Source organism: Heloderma suspectum, chromosome 6 (assembly GCF_057233095.1).
Source record: "Heloderma suspectum isolate Gila_16-S chromosome 6, 16-S_ref, whole genome shotgun sequence".
Classification (NCBI taxonomy): Eukaryota; Metazoa; Chordata; class Lepidosauria; order Squamata; family Helodermatidae; genus Heloderma; species Heloderma suspectum.
This window is the reverse complement of record NC_139463.1, coordinates 77,170,498-77,177,414: the sequence shown is the minus strand read 5'-3', so window position 1 is coordinate 77,177,414 and position 6,917 is coordinate 77,170,498.

Sequence of the window (6,917 nt, the reverse complement as noted above, 5' to 3'; positions counted from 1 at the left end):
CTGACCGGCTGCCGCCGCCGCCATTTCCAGTTTAAAAAAAACAACAACGTGATAGGCTACGTAAAGATTTACGTAGCCTATCATGGCTAGGTTTTTAAAAAAAACCGTGATAGGCTACATAAATGTTTACATAGACTATCACAGCTGACTTAAAAAAAAACCCACGTGCGTACGGAAATGGCGGTGCCCATGGGCACCGCCATTTCAATTCCTTATTTTGGCATGTCTTAGTCTACATAAATGTTTACGTAGACTAAGACGGCGAAAATAAGGGGAACGTAAAAAGCGTATTGTCTACGCTATTTGCGTTCCCCTTATTTTCGCCGTCTTAGTCTACGTAAATGTTTACGTAGACTAAGACGTGCCAAAATAAGGAACGCAAATGGCGGCGCCCATGGGCGCCGCCATTTGCGTACGCGCGTTTTTTTGTTTTACTCAGCTGTGATAGGCTATGTAAAGATTTACGTACCCTATCACGGCTGACTGCAGGGATGCAAACGGTGGCAGCTACAGCCGCCGCCATTTGCGTCCCTGCTAGCCAGCGGCCGGATGTCCGGCTGCTGGCGGAGCCGGCCGGTGGCTCTGCAGAATCGCTGCGGAGCACAGCCGGCCGGCCAGGATTCCGGGGGGGGGGGGAGGAACGGAGCGCCTCCCCCCCGGCAAGGATTCCGGGGGGAGGGATGGAACGTCTCCCCCCCAACAATCAGCATAATCCCCGAAAGGTAAGTGATTTTCGTACATCCCTAGCCAGTTGCATAAAAATTACATATGCTTATTTATACATATTGATGCAAATTTAGAAATAGTTATTCTAACTTATATAGAACTATAGCATGTCTCTACATAGTGTGGAAAACTGTGACCAGGTGACCTGTGTGCCTGCCTGTTTACTCTGTTTTTCAGGTGCTAAGTGGTGGGGAACAGCCGTTCTTATGGGTCTTTATCTTTAAACTGCAATTGGACTGGGCAGTCCATCAAACGGAGGATGGCTGCAAATAGAGGATAGCCGTAACTTATACCTGTTATCTTCAGCAAAGGAGATCGTTATCTTGTCGTGGTGCTGGAGCTTGAGCACCTCAATGATGTCATGAGCTAAACCGTGAAGGGACACCCAAGACAGGAAGGTCATGGCAGAGAGGTCAGACTAAATACGATCCCTGGAGAAGGAAATGGCAACCCACCCCAGTATTCTTGCCATGAAAACTAAATGGATCAGTACAACCAGAGATATGTCGGTATACCATCGGAAGATGGGACTCCCAGGTTGGAAGATGGTCAAAATGCTACTGGGGAGGAACAGAGGATAAGTTCAACTAGCCCCAGATGTGATGACTCAGCTGGCTCAAATCCGAAAGGACGGCTAGCAGCCAATGGTGCTAGTGGTGAACGACGAATCCAATGTTCTAAAGATCAACACACCACAGGAACCTGGAATGTAAGATCTATGAGCCAGGGCAAATTGGATGTGGTTATTGGGGAGATATCAAGATTAAATATAGACATTTTGGGTGTCAGTGAACTGAAATGGACTGGAATGGGCCATTTCTCATCAAATGACCACCAGATCTACTACTGTGGACAAGAGGACCACAGAAGAAATGGAGTAGCCTTCATAATTAATAATAAAGTGGCTAAAGCAGTGCTTGGATACAATCCAAACAATGACAGAATGATCTCAATTCGAATTCAGGGTAAGCCATTTAACATCACAGTGATCCAAATATACGCCCCAACCACAGATGCTGAAGAAGCAGAAGTAGATCAGTTCTATGAGGATCTGCAGCACCTACTGGATAGTATGCCAAAAAAAGATGTTATTTCCATTATAGGAGACGGGAATGCTAAGGTGGGTAGTCAAACGACACCTGGAATTACAGGCAAGCATGGTCTGGGAGAACAAAATGAAGCAGCACATAGGCTGATAGAATTTTGTCAAGACAACTCACTGTGCATAACAAACACTCTCTTCCAACAACCTAAGAGACGACTTTATACATGGACTTCACCAGACGGTCGACACCGAAATCAGATTGACTACATCCTTTGTAGCCAAAGGTGGCGGACATCTATGCAGTTGGTAAAAACAAGACCTGGAGCTGATTGTAGTTCAGATCACGAACTTCTTATTGCACAATTTAGAATCAGACTAAAGAGAATAGGGAAGACCCACAGATCAGTTAGATATGAGCTCATGAATATTCCTAATGAATATGCAGTGGAGGTGAAGAATAGATTTAAGGGACTAGGTTTAGTAGATAGGGTCCCGGAAGAACTATGGACAGAAGTTTGCAACATTGTTCAGGAGGCGGCAACAAAAAACGTCCCAAAGAAAAAGAAAACCAAGAAGGCAAGATGGCTGTCTGCTGAGACACTGGAAGCAGCCCAAGAAAGGAGGAAAGCAAAAGGCAACAGTGATAGGGGGAGATATGCCCAATTAAATGCAACATTCCAGAGGTTAGCCAGAAGAGATAAGGAATTATTTTTAAACAAGCATTAGGAAGGACAAGAGACCTCTATCTAACTGATCTGTAGGTCTTCCCTGTTCTCTTTAGTCTGATTCTAAATTGTGCAATAAGAAGTTCATGATCTGAACTACAGTCAGCTCCAGGTCTTGCAAAATTCCAGAGGTTAGCCAGAAGAGATAAGGAATTATTTTTAAACAAGCAATGTGCAGAAGTGGAAGATAATAGAATAGGAAGGACAAGAGACCTCTTCCAGAAAATTAGAAACATCGGAGGTAAATTCCAGGCAAAAATGGGTATGATCAAAAACCAAGATGGCAAGGACCTAACAGAAGCAGAAGAGATCAAGAAAAGGTGGCAAGAATATATGGAAGATCTGTATAGGAAGGATAATAATATCAGGGATGGATTTGACACTGTGAGCTAGAGCCAGACATCCTGAAGAGTGAGGTTGAATGGGCCTTAAGAAGCATTGCTAATAACAAGGCAGCAGGAGATGACGGTATCCCAGCTGAAGTGTTTAAAATCATGCAAGATGATGCTGTCAAGATGATGCATGCCATATGCCAGCAAATTTGGAAAAACAAGAATGGCCAACAGATTGGAAAAAATCAACTTCTATCCCCATACCAAAAAAGGGAAGCACCAAAGAATGTTCAAACTATCGAACAGGGGCACTTATTTCCCATGCCAGTAAGGTAATGCTCAAGATCTTCCAAGGTAGACTCCAGATGTACAAGCTGGGTTTAGAAAAGGCAGAGGAACTAGAGACCAAATTGCCAATATCCGCTGGATAATGGAGAAAGCCAGGGAGTTTCAGAAAAACATCTATTTCTGTTTTATTGACTATTCTAAAGCCTTTGACTGTGTGGATCATAACAAATTGTGGCAAGTTCTTGGTGGTATGGGGATACCAAGTCATCTTGTCTGCCTCCTGAGGAATCTATATATCGACCAAGTAGCAACGGTAAGAACAGACCACGGATCAACAGACTGGTTTAAGATTGGGAAAGGAGTACGGCAGGGTTGTATACTCTCACCCTACCTATTCAACTTGTACGCAGAACACATCATGAGACGTGCTGGGCTTGATGAAGCCAAGGCTGGAGTTAAAATCACTGGAAGAAACATTAATAATCTCCGATATGCAGATGATACCACTTTGATAGCTGAAAGCGAGGAGGAGCTGAGGAACCTCATGACCAAGGTGAAAGAAGAAAGTGCAAAAACTGGCTTGCAGTTAAACCTCAAAAAAAAAACAAGATTATGGCAACCAGCTTGATTGATAACTGGCAAACAGAGGGAGAAAACGTGGAGGCGGTGACAGACTTTGGCTTTCTAGGCGCAAAGATTACTGCAGACGCTGACTACAGCCAGGAAATCAGAAGACATTTACTTCTTGGGAGGACAGCAATGACAAATCTTGATAAAATAGTTAAGAGCAGAGACATCACACTGACAACAAAGGTCCGCATAGTGAAAGCAATGGTATTCCCTGTAGTAACCTATGGCTGCGAGAGCTGGACCATAAGGAAGGCTGAGCGAAGGAAGATAGATGCTTTTGAACTGTGGTGCTGGCGGAAAATTCTGAGAGTGGCCTGGACTGCAAGAAGATCAAGCCAGTCCATACTCCAGGAAATAAAGCCAGACTGCTCACTTGAGGGAAGGATATTAAAGGCAAAACTGAAGTACTTTGGCCACGTCATGAGAAGACAGGATACCCTGGAGAAGATGCTGATGCTAAGGAAAGTGGAAGGCAAAAGGAAGAGGGGCTGACCAAGGGCAAGATGGATGGATGATATTCTGGAGGTGACGGACTCGACCTTGGGAGAGCTGGGGGTGGAGACAGCCAACAGGAAGCTCTGGCGTGGGCTGGTCCATGAAGTCATGAAGAGTCGGAAGCGACTGAAAGAATAAACAACAACAAGTTCAAAGACATGGCAAGTGGATGAAAGGGTTTAGAGCCTCTTTACTTGCCACTTCTTGACATGAAATTGCTCCCCACCCTGCCCTTTAAAGCTATTTTAGGTGACCACTAAATGTGAAGTTAAGAGCCATTATACTGTTATGCATAAATTATGAAGCATGAGTGATTATAAATTCTACCCAATGTTAGTTCTATTTAGAGTAGAACAATTGAAATTAATAGGACTTAATGGATACTCTGTGTGTGTGTGTGTGTGTGTGTGTGTGTGTATAAATAGATGATAGACAGACAGACAAACAGAATATCCTCTATTTGTGGACCCCCACATATACAATGGTGTTACAGTATATGGGAACATTTCTGTACCTCCCATCCAGATATGGAGACGGCATAGTCAATAATATTTTATCAATAATAAAACCAACATAGAGCCTCCACACTCACATGTGTTTTGCTGGAAAGACATTTTGGGATAAATGGAAGAACATAACTAATATGGTTATCACTTAATGACACTGAGACAACCCATCTTCGTATGCACATTGGAACTCTTAATTAATGGTAAAACATCAGTGATTGCTTGCATGCAGTTCACCCAGTGATTGATTACTGTTGATTGTTTGTAGGGCTGTGGACACTCCCCCCAACCCAATTCGGAGGCTGATTCGAGGCATCGGATTGGGCCTGATCTGCCTAGGACCAATTCCGATCCAATCCAACCCGATTCAGACTCTGGATCCGAAGCAAGATTTGGACATCTGAATTATTAGGATTTTACATTTTCCCATTGCCTGGCATTGGAACACAGAAATGTCCATAACATGTTTTAGTTTTTATGATAAACATATGCTATTTGGAGACCTTCCTCCTGCTCCTGCTGTTCTTTTCTGTTCCTATTATAGATAGTCCTCCCCACCCCCTTGCTTGTAGGTAGTTCAGTGTCTGCTTTTCTTTTGCTCGTGTGTGCGTGTGTGTGCACAGTGCGCATGCGCTTGTGTTGTGGACAAGCAAACAGTGTGTGGCAAAGCACTACACAGCCCACATTTTAAAAAACAGTGGGCAAAGCACTACACAACATATATTAATTACATGTGATACTACACTGTGTGGCAAAGCAAGCCCAATATGAGGTCTAGAGTCATAGATTGGTAGGGTTGGAAGGGGCCTACAAGGCTATCTCCAGGGCTTTGGCAGGGGCAGAGGGGGGCGGGGTGCTGGTGGAACCAGCAGCACCAGTAGCCAAGCTGGGTCACCCCCAGTCTGGATAATGCATCCTGGTGTAGGGCAGCAGAATGCGGAGGCCAGTCTCAGTGCACAGAGGTCACTGTTTGAGGAGGGTGGTGCAGGCAGCAGCGGAAGCACTCTTACAAAGGGAGCAGCATCTCCTTCTGTAGTGGGAGGGCGGAGCACGCTGATGGACATTATGTAAGAGGTGTCTGATGTCCTCAGTGTGGTGGAGGGCCAAGAGGAGGAGATCCGCCAGGGTGTGCGGAGGATGAGCAGCAGGCAGAGGCTCCAACTCCAGCATCTGACCCCTCTTCCGTTGTTTCCCCTGCTCATATGGTGACCCCTGAAACTCAAGGCAGGCAGTCTCTGTCTCCACAGAAATGGCAGGGCAGCATCACGTGAGACCACTTTGAGGTGGGAGTGGATCCCAGCACTGCTGTCTGCCACCACTGCAAGACATCTCTGAGGATGAGGAAACAGCCAGGGCACTACATCACCAGCAGCCTGCTCCTGCACTTAAGAGGCAGCACCAATCAGTCTTGCTTGGGGAAGAGGCCCCCATGTCCCAGTGGCCAGGCAGCAGGAGCAAGCAGAGGGTTGGTGGTGCTGGAACTCCTGCAAGCTCTGTGTCTCTCACCCCCAAGATGGTTAGGCAGGATACCATGGAAGAGATGGGGTGGGGGAACTGTGGGTCCACAAGCTGGAGGTTTCCAAGGTGGATGTTCAAGAGGTTAATGGCCCTTGGGGTCCCCTACTACAAGCTGCCATATCGCACCACCATTAGCAGGCCGGTGATGCCCCTTCTGTACCAGCCACAGGCCTCTCTCTCTCACTCTTTCACTGCCAGCCTTGTGCCAGTGCCCTTCCCCGTGGCTGCCGCTCCACCTCCTCTGCCAGCCTGTTTTCCCAGGCAATGTGTGTATTCCATTCAGCCAAAGAGAGCCTGAGGTCACCCAGTGTGAAGCTGAATGCAGGAGTACTAGGGGAGAGGGCTTATATTATTTTTATTTTGCACTACAGCTACACCAGGGATTAGGGATAGTAGTGACCCCTCCTCCTAATCACCACTCCTAACTTCTCTGATTATCCCTTTATGACCTTTGGTCTGAGTACCTGAGGACAGCACATTTTACCTGTGCTTAGCACAAAAACTACCAGGCCAAACTGTCTGAGGTTTGGCAGCTTGAATGACCCACATTGGGGCTGCCAGGTGTCCAGATTTCATGCACTTCTGTGCAACCAGTGAAAAGTTTTAGCTCTTTGCCTTGAGAGTTTTTGTTGAAAAAAGCACATCGCACAAA